General features: G+C 41.7%; 1 protein-coding gene across 9 annotated transcripts in view; it reads left to right on the forward strand.

Annotated features, from left to right (window-relative positions):
- Nucleotides 1–16255, forward strand: part of PAM (peptidylglycine alpha-amidating monooxygenase) — a 1234044-nt gene that overhangs the window by 233772 nt on the left and 984017 nt on the right. For 8 of the 9 annotated variants that reach the window (XM_085632559.1, XM_085632564.1, XM_085632562.1 and 5 more), the window contains exon 2: nucleotides 13179–13241. The exons of the other annotated variant lie outside the window; for it this stretch is intronic. The gene's annotated coding sequence lies outside the window, so the exon portion shown is untranslated. The remainder of the gene's footprint in view (nucleotides 1–13178; nucleotides 13242–16255) is intronic. 9 annotated transcript variants of the gene reach the window in all.

The raw sequence follows: 16255 nt of genomic DNA on the forward strand, positions 1-16255 counted from the left end.
GTGGGGCTCGGTGTGTGTGTGTGTGTCTATAGATGCAATAGGTCTTGCCTTTGCGAGAGCTAAAGCTATTGGCATTGTAAATGACTATGCCATTTATTTATCTGTTTTCAAAACCAACCCATAAATAAAAAAGTTTGTCTTTTTCAATACCAATAGCTCCAACTTATGCAAAAGGCGAGACCATTGCATTGTAAATGCTTGTTTATGATAAGTTTTGTATGTTGAGGATCAGAGTCTTCGTCATTCGAGTACACCTGAGTTCGGGAGTACTTTCTTTTGGAGAATTATTGATACGAGGTGGGAAGAATTTTACTTTCCTGAATAAAGGTGGGGGTGATATTACGTTGGACCCACCGAAACGCGTCGATGTCTTGTGTTTGAATACATCACGGATCAAGGACAAATGCAACACTCTACGATTAATATCTAACCGGAATCTGCTGTCTGAGTAGTGTGCATGTACATTTTATTTATCTGTCGCTTTGACTTTCGTGATGTCTTCTTGATTTGAAATTACATTTCTTGCTGTCTTTTTGTCCCACTTGTTGTAATTTTTAAATTTGTATGGATCATTATGACCATTTTGCTTTTTCTAAATTTGAATGAGCTCTCCGAATATTGAGTCTGTTTTTGAAATGTATGATTTTTAAATTTGTGATTAGATATTATATGTATGAATTTTTAATAAATTGTAGTAATTAATAATATTACGACTATATCATTTTGCACTGATTTGGTTCTTGAGTCCATGTAACCTTGGGTTGGGCCTCCCTGGTGAATGAGAACTTTGGAATGTGATTGTCATTAATAGTGTTGGATGCTTAATATTTACTCCCAAGGGGATTGTTGTTTGACTTTGGTCATTAACATATCAAGACAATATTTCTATGTTGCCTAGTAATGATGTTTTCTTTTCTCCTTTTCACTTCTCGATGGTACAACTTGATATAAAGAACGTATTGAAAACAGGAGACAGTAGTTATAAGACAAACGTGAGAGGGAACAAGTCGTGAATGCAGATCTTTAGCCTACAACAGGTGTAACAAGCCATGAACACCGAGTCCTGCGACCACCAGAGTGAGGCCCCCTTCATATTCTCCTTGGAGACTTTGATAGTGTTCAGAGTTTGCCATTTCTGTTCATTTCAATTTCCGAGACTCACGTTCGGATATTTGTGTCGATTCTTTTTAACAGTTGCAATTGAATTAAATGTCACTTCCTTAATGTAAATTACATTCTTTGAACGAATTTTTGATCTACTTTTTTTTAAATATTGACGAGTATTGTAAATTAGCTGGCGGCTGTGTCATCAGCTGTGCCCCAAGACGGCCCAGGTGTAATTTACTCACAAAATGCAGATCAGTGGTTTCATCTCGGTCATGAAGCGCGCATCCCAGATCAGCTTGGATAAGGAAATTAGTTAGTGGCTCATCAAAGCTATCGGCTTACATGAGGGAAGCGCGTGTGATAATTACCATCTTTGCTGAATAGAATGTTAATGGAGGCAATTCAGCCGAGGTTTCTCATCTCATTGACCCCTCTTCGTACTCTGATGGGAAGCCCCTGCTCCCTGTTTTTCTGCACTATTGCAGCATTAGCATCCTTTCAGAACAGTTGATGTAGGAATCCTTCACAGTTTGAGACTTCCAAGCAATTCTGCGCTGCAATCAAGTAGATACAAAATAAACATTGCACATTAATATGCATTATTCTGCCTTGATAGGATCCGGAGTTTATTTTTATTTTTACTACGTCTGACCTGTCTCCTTTGGCACCGAGAATGTCTGGGCAGATTGTCAGGATGCAAGCTGGGGTTTAAACATGCCATTTAGGCCCCTTGGTTCCAAACTTTGGCAACTGCAGTCTGCGGAGCAGGGGATACAGGACGTGCCCTGCCAGCAAGCTGCTAAAGGCCATTTGCCAGGTCCCTAAGCTTACAAGGCATTGCACTTGTTTCCAAAGACAGAATCATTAGAAATAAAATGGAGGCGAAATCCTGGACTGTAGAAAGAAGTTCTATTCATCCTAGGTTTACTCTTTCTTTGAATTGACAAAACTCCAAAAGGTTATACATAGGATTCTGCGACTCGAGCAGATTTACACATTCGCGCACCCTTCCCAAGTTGCAGCAGACAGACTGTCAGCAAGTTCTTATGCTGTGGATTTAGGGTAAGAGTGCTGAAGTGGCATTGACGATTTTTTAAATCATGTTTTGTCTTCAAGGGGTAAGAAAAATGTTTCTGGTAGAACTCCCTTTCTAACATCCCTGTGAAATAAGGGGTTCCCTTTCCCATTCAAAAAAACACATAAACATGATTTTGCCAGCAGTACTTTTCCATGTGTTTGTAGGCAAGGGAAATTCATTCAACAGTTTTTTTCATGCACCACAGTTATGGTGGTTTTAATTCATTGTGCAGGACCACCCCACCAAACCCCCACTGCCCTGGACTCTCCTTTCCCACACGTAGCCCTGACTTACTCTTGTGGAGAAATCCACCAAGCCTTACCTGCATGTGTAAATAGATTTTTGCACAGAAATCCTCATACCGAGAATCAGGACTTGGCTTTTGTCTAAGGAAGACCATTTTTTAAATATTTGTCAATGACACCTATGTGCATTAAAAAATGTGTGAATCCGATCCCATGTTCTGAAATCAACAGAACAGAATCTGTGGCTTGAGCCCATAACTTTGGTAGAGGGCCTTTAACCAGCAGTATAGCCCCTCAACAGTGGGCTTTAATACCGTAGTATGGATTTTGTCCCCTTCTTGGAGTATCTCTATGGAGTATAATGTAGGCTTGGTGGACAAAAACACTGAGTCTCGGAATGTTCCACCCAAAATCGTCTTGGCAAATCACATGTAATAGGGTGTGAAACAACACTAGCGATGCTCTCTGTGAGTGCTGGTGCTTGGTGTCATTCTTGTCAGATGCCATACCTACGAAGAAGGACCGCCTTGGGAGAAAAAACAAGGTATATTACTGTAAAGAAGGTTCGGATGATGGTTTCTTTAAACAGATCACTACCAAACCAATCATGCCTCTGGTTGCAGCTACTGGTGGAGTATCTTTTGGGAGAAAAAGTATTACAGTGTAAACTTGTCTAGAACCAAGGGAACAATGTAAGGGATTGAGAAAGGGAGTAGGAGATATGGTGGCTCTGGACAGAGTCGCACATCCTTCAACATCTATATGACTAGTTGAATCTAGGCATGATACTCCTAATGCCCTTTATTTCGGCATTAAACAGAGGTTGTTGAATAAGTTCCAGACGCTGCAGAATGCAGCATGCCTCTTACAAAAAACATACTGTGCCTTGGCGAAGCTTCATTGGCTCCCTGTTAAGTAAAGAGTTGCCTTTATTGCCCTATGTCTGGCACACAGAGCTCTGCATGGAATTGGACCAGAGTACCTCAAACGTGAATTTAGGTGTTACTCTCCTAAAAGATTGCTGCGATCTACTGGCTCAAGTTCAGTAATCATTCTAAGAATTAGAGAGAGAGATTCATGGGGCAGTCGTAGTTTTCTTTATTCCACCTCACAACTCTGGAACAGACTGCCCTTGCATCTCAAAAGTCAGCCTAACTTTCTTAGTTTTTGGAAACACTTAAAATCTTGGCTGTTCTTGCTTTCTCTATAGTATCTACTGTTTATGGTAGTAGGCTTGGACGCAGGCATCACCTCGGGTTACCGGTTGGAACCCACGCTGCCGATCAATTGACGACCCTGCGGACACAAATCCTGTATAATTCAAGCCTCACTCTGAAGTTCTGTCATAACAAAAAAGGAATACATACGATTTTATCTGGCCCAATGCATCCCGGATACAATTATTCGGTTAAATAATACTTGATCGCTGTCTAGTAGGACATCTTCACCTTGCGGTCATATATTGTCAAAGTATACTCATTTAAATGCTGCCCACACAAGACAATGCAGGAATAGGCATATCCAGCACTAATATGGAAATAACCGTCATTGATAGTAGCCCTTCACGCTGCCCCACATATTTCCTTTGTGCATAAATTAGTACCCCCGTGGGGGTTTTTGTGTTTCCTCGTTATCTGGCTAAGGTCCTGATGAAGGTGGTGTCACCATTCTCTCAGCCACCGAAACACGTGTTGACCAAAGCTATTTAGATCCTTCTGTTCGCAGCTAATGTTATTGGTCACAGAGACCATGTTATCTGTTGTCTCTCACTTTTCAAATACATGCAATTTGTTGGATGGTGCATGAGTATGTATGTGGTTGTATGTGTGTAGTGTGGTATGAATGGAAGATTTTTCCTTTCTTTTTCATGAATCTGCATTCAGGGGTATTAATTTAAATATGTTTTGTATTTAACATTTTTTGTAAATATATTGTTCAATTGTATGTGAGTGTTTATAAAAACATTTTTATACTCCTACATCAAACAAAAAAGAAAAAAGTAAAAAAGTGTTTTGATATTGAAATAAACTAAAAAAGTCAAATGTATCTCAATAGATTTATCATGTTTTTTCTTGACACTTTGTCGTTGTTCAGACACACTTGTGTTAGCCCATGCTAAGAGTAACGAATAGATTTGATAGAGTAAGATAGGTCAAGAGGGAGCTTCTTTATATTGTGTTATTGTCTTCCCCTCTTCTCCCTAACCTCAAAGTACCCTATCTAGCGGGGGTCCCCAACTATAGCGTAATGCTAGCACCAAGACACCCTAGGGCATTCGCGCTTTTGAAATTTTAAATCAAATCACTCATTAGCATCCCTTTTACAATCTTTGAGATACAATTCTCATTGTTCGGCAGAAGACACGTTATTCTTAGGGTAGTGGGTGTTTCCCAGTATCTTGAGTTAAATAGCTACATGACGAATTTGTGGCTTTTGGTAATTTTGTCCCTGCCTGGTGGCTCTCAAGTTGGCCCTCTACTTGGGCGAATTTTCTGCCCAGCAAGCTTAATTATCAATACCTCTCTTTCTTTCAAAGCTTAGGTTTGTAAAGTAGTTTCCAACAACAAGTACAATTTCCTTATATATAATTTTCAATGGGTAATATATCCACAAATTACCATATCCCAAAGACCAATGATATTATCTAAAAAGTAAAGTTTATTAAATTGTCTAATGCAATGTACAACATAAATATAAAGGACACATAAAGCTGAAATTATCATAAAGATCATAAAGGTGTACATCAATCAGCGTATTCCGAACTGCCCTGGAATGTTTTAGCGACTCCCTATTCCAGGCTGCATCTGTTGCCTGATGGTCCTATTGGGTTTTAGCCTCCCCATGTTGTAGCTGTACTGCGCTATTCGAATGTTCGCTATTGAGGCTTCACGATACTGGTATCGCATTGCGCGGACCCCCCTCTATATTTTGTTTAGCTGATAACAAGGCAGTACAAACCACCCTTAACTTCCCGTCAAGGGGGGAGAGAAGCACCATCGACCTTTACCTGTTACAACTATTATACTCCATGTCACCAGATGACACCTTGTTTACCCAACCTATGTAATATGTATATATATTGAGCCTCTTACTGTACATTGTGGAACAGTAACTGTACCCAGGATGGCTGCTGGCCACCAGCCTACATAAGTTCACAGCGCCCTGATGAAGGAATTGGCATAACGTTTCTCACCTCCAAAACGCGCGTCGGCGCATTTCTTGTGTTTTTTGCGAATATTTGTACTGTACATTTTTGTGTATGATATCATTGTTTCTTGTTCTGTATTTTTTTGTATGTACCTGATTTATTGCATGTCTGTGATCTGTTTTGTAGTTTGTAATTGCACACTATTTATTGGTCTAAGTATTGTGATTATGGGGCTCCATAATTATTGCTGTACACCTTTATGATCTTTATGATAATTTCAGCTTTATGTGTTATTTATATTTATGTTGTACATTACATTAGACAATTTAATAAACTTTACTTTTTAGATAATATCATTGGTCTTTGGGATATGTTAATTTGTGGCTATATTACCCTTTGAAAATTATACATAGGGAAATTGTACTTGTTGTTGTTCACTGTATTTCCCTGGTCTCCCTATCTATCTGTCTCAAGGGGCCCTCTGCTGTTTCTTTATTGTAAAGTAGTTTCTACTTGCTTCCTAGTCATGCACAGATTCCTCATGTTTTACTTTATCCACCTAGAACAATCGCGAAGCAAGATGTAGTCAGAATCGACTCTAGAAACGTAGTTTAAATAGGGCTCCCAAAATCCATGCTCCAAAGGCTCAATCTTATTCAGAATATTGTTGTGAGGTTGGTCCTGGTATTATCCCACAGGGAACACATCGCTGGTCAGTTGAAATCACTACATTGCCACTTGGTATCAAAACAAATATTTTTCAAGAGCTTCTGCATTGTTCTATTAATCGTGGTCGTCCTGTGTTTCATGGGCACAGATTCTATCATCCCAAACCTTGCACGATTTTACGATATTCATGTTCTGGCCCTTGGGCCTTGCTAAAATTCCAACACACTAGATTAGGAGCCAGATCTTCCTGTTCCTTGCTGCTAGATAATAGCACACTCTTCTTATTCATATCCTGGCCATCGCTAATCACTGTGCTCTCTGTAAATCTCACCCACCGAATGAGGGATTAACCTTTGTGACTACATATTCCACTTATTCGAACTCAGTGAGAAAAACCATTAGTAGGCATTGCAAATTTGAACACACGCAACATTATTGGACAAGGCCTGAGAATCTTTTTTGCTGGACACAATACCTTCATCTCATTATCACATATGCCCAAGGCAGAGATTAAACTAGGAGACTACCTCCTGTCATAAGCTATTACAGGTGTAGTGCATGCCCATTCACAGGTGTCACCAAAATGGTAGAGTTAGGGCCTGGTAATACCTGGCAACTTAGATCACACACCAATTGCAATATTGAGAATGTAAATTACATGATCATGTACCCATGTGGGCTACATTACATTACCATAACATCTAGGAAAGTATGTATCGGGATTGGAGATCACAAGAGTATTATTAGGTGTAAGCGCCACAGCACAGGTTCGACAAAGCCCTATCTTGAATATTAACATACTGTAAACAATCTCTCTGTGCAGTGTAGTGCTTGAAAAACTCTACATTGGTAGTGAACATTTCACAATCCAACAGCAACTTCTGCTTAAGGACCAGATATGAGTCTACAAACTCTGTACTTCACTCACTGGCTTTAATGATGATATTTCATGGATCCAACTTGGATCACAGTGAATCCTGAAAACCCTCTTTTTCACAGTCATCAACTGTGCAGTACTTCGTATGAGTAGTTTGATGTGTTCCTTAAATATATAATATTTACAAGAACACACAACAGCAGGATCCCGTGTGACTAGAGAGTTAAACATTATTCATTGTTTTTCTTAGTGGAATATACGTATTCCTAATCAGGCCAACAATATGATCAAGTAGGGAACTAATATTAACTAAGTTTAATCATTCCTTAATCCCAAATAGCTATTCTCCTTAGTCTGATCCAGATTTATTTCTCTTTATGCCTATTTCAGCCAATTTACACCATCCTAATATGCATCTAATTATATTATTGTAGACACAATATGTTGTTACAGCCCTTCTGCCTTAGTGGATTGTACTACTTTGTCTTACCGCACAATGTCTATCACACCAGATCCTTCATTGTTTATTGCGTGCAGGCACTAGGGTTAATACATCTGACAAATGGCCTTTTCTTTATTCACTAAATTGTGATTGTATTAATATTGATAATGACTGCAATAGGCTACCGTACTCCCCCACTGGTGAATAATATGACAAACCCGATTTGATGTTCACATTCTGATGACTTGATGATGCTGGTGTTTGTGCTGCACCTTACGCACTACATGCAGAACTTGCAGTATGCCTGGTAAGTGCAGTCTAATGAGACAATGCCTTGTCTATAGAGGGTGTAGTTAGCGAATAGGTTGGCCATCGGGGAACTCCTCTTGACAAGATGAATGTGCAGTCATTTTTATATGGAATAAGGCAGTTCTTGTTCCCAATAGGCTTGGTGCCTTCTATATACATACAAATAGTATATCATACAGCATTTTAATACAGAGGGCTCCAATAGGGCCCCTCTCTCACACTAGTTTAGCAAGGACAGATAACCACAAAACCACAAAAGCCTCTGGATGGGAAAACCACAAAAGCCTCTGGATGTGTTCTTAAATTGTTTTATTCATGTATGGCATTTTAACTTGGAATGGTTTATTAACGTGTTTGCAGCGGGATGATAAGGGTTTCAATGTCCCCGTTTGAGCACCAATGTGTGATGTGAGCCATAATAAGTGACAAATGTATTTACCCTGTTGTGTTCTATATGGCATTTGCCTCTTTTTACAGGTTATGACTCGTGTGTGAGCAAATAACCAAATGCGAATATAAAGAATGTATTGTGCACATGAATTGTGTGTGTATTTGTTTGAGACCACAGCCCTTACACTTTACACATAATTGTTTATTAGGATAAAATTTTGAGGAACTGGGATATGGAATTATATAGAACAAGGATCCAAATCACAAAGAAAGCTGTAGACTTTGAATAAGGCTTAAAACTTATGGCTGAAACATGTGGACCAAGGGAAATGGGGATCATTGATTATTCTTTGGAGGTCCCAAAGTTTTATTTTAATGCTGCCACAGGTAACCACAATAAAGCTAGTTGAGGTCACCTACAGATAATTTTAATTTCTAGTCTATATGAGAGTCTTTTGTGTGCAGTAAACACAAAAATATCCTATAAAACCACACCAGGACAACAGAGCCCATTCCGACTACCAGCAATGGAGTCCAGTGGAGGAGCGATCCAGTGATAAAGCAAGCCACATAAGTTGGTGGGTGAGGGTTTCTGTTATTTTAAATTAACACACTCAGTCAGTTAGAAATTGTCCTCCTCCCTCCCACCCCCAATCAGCATAGTACCTTGTTTGGACTAGGTTCTATGTCTGGAATGTGTTTTTTAATTTTGTTCTGCATTCGTAAAGCCAGTGTAACTGACTTTGCAAATGCAAAGTGTGATTATTTGTAATGGGCAATGTACGATGCAGTGCAAGTGCAATGCCTTGCAGGTATCAAAGTGAAGATGGCGACCCAGGGGTGTTCACCCCAACCTCCCACCCCCATAATTCACAAGAGAATGTCCAAATACTCTGTGGCTGTTTTTTGCAGTTAAATATGTAGGATATAACCAACCGGTTATTGTTCTATCTCATATGGCTAAACACCATTTGTCCCTCTGAGACATGGAATGCTGACTGCTAAGGGTCACGTAACTAGATAGCATGGAGGAGTGTTGTTCATTATTGGGATTAACCCGACAAATCACTACATCTTCGTGCCCCACTGTCCACAGAATCAAGAAAGCGCTATCCTTTTGTCAATCTCTTCGATGTCTGCGGCAGGTGAGCTTTCCTGTGTTTCCAGGTAGTACGCTTCTATCAATTCTTATAAGTTTCAACTTTGCAACCATACTCCCAAAGACTTTGGTTTCCAAGAAGCTGTTCTGTAGGTCACGGAAATGACTCTTCTGAATCACTGATTTGCACTGTTTATGTTCAGAACTACAACTGAATCAGATAGTCTTCGAATCTCCAACTTTCATTCTTAATTAATGAAAACAGTCTTAGAAAATGCTTTCACTTTGGTTTGGCTTTCACCAGTCGAAGAATTTCACCTCTAGAGACACAGAACGAATGCTCCCAGGCATCACTGTTAATCATGGTTCCAGTTCTGAACACCAGCCAAATAGAACCGAAGTGCTATGTCATTATTCCTAGCTGTAGTATTCAGGTGGCTTTCCTGTTTTGAACACTGATTTTTTCAAAGTAAATGTTTCAGGCACCCAGGACACTTACTGATGTGCATCAAGGGGGCTCAAATAGACAAGGGCTGGGATAGGTGGTATGTCGCCCCACAGCAGATCGCCAGCCTAGTCCCAAGATTCAACTGTGAGCTTTTTAACTGCAGCAGCTTTAAAATATATATGCTATTGAAACCTGAATTGCTGTGACTGCTGGCACCAGTATGTGTCCTGATCAAAAGATTTAAAGTATACTCATTTCAGTTACAGGGTCCAAACCAACCTTTACACCCCTCTGGCATTCTGTTGCCTGCAGAGGTTGGGGGGGGACAGACGTAGTCACATGGACACTGGTGACCCAGCCTTCTCTGTGACAGTGGAAGCAAGATGTAAGCCAAGGTACAGCCTGAGTGAGACACAAGAGTTCTAGCCTCACCGCTAACATGGCTGGTGGGGACAACCCATGAAATGGTTGTTCCAGCTTCTTTGGAAATGCCCTGGTGAAGAAGGGCAAAAGCTTGGCATATTGAACCCAGACAACTGTACGGCTTCCAGGGGCTAGCACCGCGTGTGGGGTTCACTCATCAGGGGCAATCTGCCAGGCTGTGCTGTTCAGCTTTGACTCTGCTTGGTAGGGAGGTCCCAAAATGCAAACACCCTCGAGGCAGACAGTCCCAAGCATGATGGAAGCTCTTTCCTTGAAACAACAGTTGAGGCTGGCAAAGCAGTCAATTCCCTAAAAGGACCAACTATGTCCAATTATTCACCAAGCAGGCTTCCCTGTCCAGGATACCTGCTTCACATCCCTGCCTGCTCTTGGGTAAGCCAGACTCACAGAATGGCTTGTGCAGCATGGCTGGGAGGTGACTAAGGGACCAGATGCCTCTGGGAGTCTGCTGCTTTCACAGTGTCTGGGCGGAACAACCAGGTGACAAACAGATCCTTAGATTTAATTCCCTGTTAATCTTGGGGAAGGCCACCATCCTTTCTTGTATTCTGTGCTCACTGAGTAACAGAAGTGAACGTTTGAGCAAATTTATCAGACCTCACGAACCCTGGCTGTGCTTGAATCTTCAAATGAGCCCTCCTTTGGACTTCCATGGCAGCCAGGCCATCTGGTCCACTACATGCATTCCATCTGCACTGGGGGCCATGTTGTTGGACTCAAGCACTGGTTCGTCTCTGTGCTCTCACCCGGTGCCCAGTCAGTGCTCTCCACCCCAAATAAATGAGGTCCTTCCGGGTCTGCATAATCTCCTCCAGGGATCTTTGTGACATGGCGACCCAGCAGATGGAGCCCCATCTACTAGAGCTCTGCCCCATGTCATGGTGAGAGGTTTTTACCCCAGCAAAACAGAGAAGCCCTCCCTGGTCCTGCAGAACCATTTCCTGGGCACTTTATGGCATGGCAGCCCGTGGATAGAGCCCAGGCCCATGGGGACCACTCCTTGCCATGCTGGAACTCTGACCTGGGTCCTGGTCAGCGTTTTTCACCCCACTAGGATAAGAGACTGGTCATCTGGTAGTTGATACAGACTTCCCAAAGCCCTTGTATGATCAAGGGAGAACAACCAGATGAAAAGCAGCTCAGTTATACCCTGTACCTACTAATTCAAAGGAAAGACATTATCATTTCTTGTACATTGTGCACACCGGGTAGCAAAGGGGAATGATAGAGCAAGTTAATCTTACATCCTAGAGCCTTGCCTGGGCTTTAATCTTCAAATGAACCCTAATCAGGACTTCCATGGCAGCTTAGCATTCGGAACACTAAGTCACAAGTCGTATTTGTTTATTTGCTTATGTGTTTTGGTTTTGGGGGGGGTGGGGTTTCCCCTGCAAAGCTATTATATTCCATATAGGCTCTATAATATAGGCCTTGGTAAACTTGTTACCCTTCACCTATATCCTCTCCTTACATTACTCTTGTCACGGTTTACAGGGACTGACCTTTTACGTAGATATTACACTGCATTCAGAACACTGGATTCCCCTAGTACGAAATCTCACACATTATGCATGAGGGTTCTTGGAAGCACAGCAGGACTGCCATCTCCTGTATAAAATCTATATAAAAAGTTCTTGACCGACGTCATCCTTAGGCCGACACAGTAATGCAGCAAGGTAGGACCCCCGGGGAGACCTATGGGTATATATACATCACATCTTGCTAAGGTAGCTAGAGGAGACCGAGACTTCCCGGCCGACACGATGACCAGAGATGCTGAGGTTCCTGCATGCAGACACTCCAGCTCGCAGTGGTCTAACATCCCTCGCGGGGTGTCCAGCCCGAGACCAGGACGGGGTCCCATAGTTAGGGAGGCATCGTAGGAGTACGCATCTTTTATCATGTGTTTCACATACTTGAATGTATCCATGATTTTAGTAAGATGGTAGAAATATACCATCCTTTTACCTTCATAGTACTGTTAATCATTTATATCTTATTCTGTCTAACGGTTGTTGCAGCACATCTATTCTACACCAGAATAACAACCGTTCAATAAATGATTATTGAAAACACCCAGCTTGTTTTCGGGTGTATTTCTCTGAGACAGACTAAATAAGCATGAGTGACTGAGCGAAAAGTAGTATATTGTATCCACGGTCCTGACGGATCAGGGTTGTCATGTTCGATGGTTGCCCAGGAACTATTCTCTCCTTGGTAAGAGGAGATTCTAGTGGCACTGTGAGCTAGTTGGTACAAGAAGGCCAACATACCCGGTGGGGGGGTAATCAGAGTTCATCTTGCACCAATCCTACAGTGTATGTTGTCTAAACGCGCAGATCCTGTGTACTTTTTATAGGAACTACACGACAAAGCGTCACAAGTGGCATTAAAATACAAATTTCACACACACCAGGGTGTCATAATTGTTGCACAGTCTTCATTTTAAGTCTTAGCTGTACAATTCATGCTCTAATTTTCACCTATAGGTTTGATTACTAGTTGAAGGCCATCTCAGGTGAATTGCGGTAAATATTAGGTTTTACCTGATGGTCGTGGGTCTTTTTGAAATTGGTAAATGCCTACAGACGAAAGTGCCACATCACAATTAATATTAGAGACATCCTCAACAAATCATGCAAGAACTGAATGGGCACACCAAACTAGTCTCTTCAAATCAGTGCACGCTGTTGGTGTTTTGCCGCAAAGCATGAACCGCTGCTGGCTTAGTTACATTGATTTTGTATTTGGGTGACCAAGGTTTCCGTCCAATGACAGTAATCAAACAAAACGGGATTCTCAAAAAAGCATTTCTGATTTTCTACATAAATGTTGGCCTGTTACACACTGATTCTCAACTGCTGTGGTGATTTAGCTCACTAGCTCTCACTTTTAATTGATTGCTTTATTTTACATTTTCAGAAAATACCAGATTTCCACTAATGGTGCAGTAACTGATTCGTACTCCTTCGTCTGTTTGAAAAGGTATGTTATCTGTATTGGTTTGTGGCTCATTCTGTGCCCTTTTGAGATTACATTTTCTGGGTGTGTTTGTGTGGGTTGTTTTGGTGCCTGTCGCCTCGCCCAGTCGATGCCACCTTGTTCTATTGTAACAATATTCCGTCTGGCTGGGGTTTCAGTTGATTAGCCTAGTTTCTGAATGAAAGCAGAGGGTGGTTTATCAATCACTGAATGACGCACGCTTGTGCTTCTTTGACAGCGAACGATGGCGTCATAAGCATCTTTGCTGCCTCGCGCCTTCTTTCAACAGTGCCCCTATTGCCGCGCGACCATAGTCTGCTCTGTGCACAGACGTCCAGCCCCAGCTTTTTGGGACATGGTTCTTTTTGAAGAGGTTGTTAAAGTGAGAGCTTTGGGTCGTTAAATCCTCATTAATCATGCGCGTGTGATGCACATATTAGAATTCCCTTGATGCAGCTCCGTGTTGTCTGACATTTAACTAATGCAATTCATGTAGCTTTGTCCCAAAGACATTCATCAAAACGGGATGGCATTTGCTTCCCTGCGCCCGGCCCGGGTCCGAGGGCGTTGCTATGTTGTGGTTTCCACATGTCGGTAAGAAAAACGGGGATTCTCTTTTATTTCAGTAGGAGGTTAAAACTAGCACAAGTGCTAATCAAAAGTGTCTCCCGAGCCCCCCTTATATAAGCAGCGCGCAGGCAGATGGCGTCTATAATGTGCTCAGCGTACAGTGCTGTTGATCACAGTGTAGCTGCCAATCAGCACACACTTGGGAAAGAAATGAACTCCATCTGTCTCTTAATTACCAGAGTGAAACTACCCACTGGAACTGACTGCCAGGACTGCTCCTTTTTGTGCAGCACAAGCACCACACAGCACATTTCCTATCAGGGTATTTGTTTTCGGGGGGGTGGGGTTAAAACAGAATGTCTAGCTGTTCTTGTGGTAAACTCTCTTATGTGATTTGCTTTATTATTTGAGGGAGAAGATGCCTAGGAGATTAGTACCTAAGCATTATAATTTGTATTTAATATAATTGCTTTATTCCTATTAGGACCCTCCTATTTACAACCTTAAATAAAGAAAGCTAATTTTGAAAAGAATGCCCCGGTACTTAATTTGTAATATAATGAGTGCAGGTGCCCAAAGCGCTGCTCAGAAGCCCACAGCCGGCGCTATTAAATGTCAGTGTTCCAGATTCCAAGGCTGCCAGTCCTGAATACACCTCAGGCCTATTTAATCCTCTTTAATACACTGCCAGTCACTTGGTAACGTTTTTTCCCTCTTTTCAGTGTCTATTTTTTCCTCTCAGACTATCAGAAAATGTCTGACGTGGAAAAATAAGTGCTGGTCCCCAAAAATGCGTGCCAGTGGTCCCTATCACCTCAAATTAAGCACTGTCCACCGACCTCACCTGCCTACACTTCTTGTTACCGCTGCCTACACTTCTTGTTTCTCCATTTTCCTGTTTCTCCAAGTTAACTAGCCCCACCTTTATCTTTTTTTATTGTAAAAACATGTAAAGGTAACAGGCCTGGATTTCGCGTGGAGATGAAAAACCATAACGTTAGCATTACGTTTCCAAACATTTGTTTTTTAGATTTTGCCTACAGCCCACATGCACTGTCCTCAAATGCTATTGTACATTTTAAAAGGTTTAAAACCGTCTTAGAGCCTGCCCCATATCTACTGTTACTTACCATTGGTGGGTTCACACGCCTCTCTAGTTTCCTTGCTTCTTATTGGTCGGGGTCTCCTGCTGGTTACACTTTCTCTTCAATTCTCCTTGCCGTCTGGTCGTCCATGTTGGACCAAGCACGTTTTCCTGTCTCTGCGGCTACTGTCCTTCCACTTGTTGCACATTGCAAAGGTACTTTTTTATATTTACCCTAGCACTCCTTAAGAGTGCCTGTGTGTGCAGGCCCACTCTACCCCTCCATCCATTCTATCCCACCATCCCCTCTTCAGTCCCTGTTGTTTGCCTGCCTCATGATGCTTAAGTACCTGCATCCCCCTCCCCCCCCCAGCTGTTCTTACACTTAGCAGTATGAGCTGCTGTGCAACATGTCTTCAAAGAAAAGAACTTTAAGCATTGTGGCACAGCAGCTCTTACTGCCGGGCAACATGTCTAAAAATACATTAACAAAGCCAATAGATTTCGCAGAGGAGAATCCTACTGGCTTTGCCAGTGCTTTTTTAAAGTTACAATTACTCACAGTCCCAGTATTCTGCATTCATGTTCATAAAAAATCTGTAATGTGGTGGTTCATTTAATGGCCTCAGAAAAGGAGATTATTGAGTTGGTAAATTGAGCCAACGATGGGGTTTTGAATGCAGGGTCTTGTCAGGTCATAGTCTCTTTGCAGGGATGAAAAGTAAGGCGTTGAACTCTCGGTGGGCAAATGGTTAAGATGTAACATCAAGTAAAGTTCTCTCCTGGCAAATTGTCTTTTCTCATTTAATTCATTAATTGCTGTTTGTAAACAATCTTGCTCCCAAAATGCTTTATTCTGCCATCTGTGCATTATAAATGTGTTACTCCTCATATTATGGTGGCAGGTAGTATTCCTATTGAATTGAATCCTGGGAAAGGCAACGACCTGGAAAAACCTCCTCATATTTCCAGTGACCCTATATATAGACTTTGAACATCTATAGGGTCATTGTTAGACTGGCAATGTAATCCCATGCTCTTCAAATGCCTGAGGTTAGGTTGTTTATACTGTTCACGACCGATGCATCCATAATGTGATTTTTGCAACTTTGGGTGTTAATATGATGCTCCTAGAGGTGAACTGGCCTGAACTGTGTGCTGTTGGTGCTCACACGCAAAGCAAACTCACTGCATGTTTTTACCTTTTTCTCAGTGGCTGTAAGTATTTCTTATCAACAAGTTGCAACCGTTCCCAATACACAGATGTTTTGCAGGTTGTTGAATGGCTGTCCTGCCGCACTCCTGAGGGTCTCGTGCGGTCATTGACTATAATCTCCCTTGTTACTTCTCTGTTTATAGTCAT

The sequence above is a fragment of the Triturus cristatus genome, chromosome 2_1 (assembly GCF_964204655.1).
Source record: "Triturus cristatus chromosome 2_1, aTriCri1.1, whole genome shotgun sequence".
Lineage (NCBI taxonomy): Eukaryota > Metazoa > Chordata > Amphibia > Caudata > Salamandridae > Triturus > Triturus cristatus.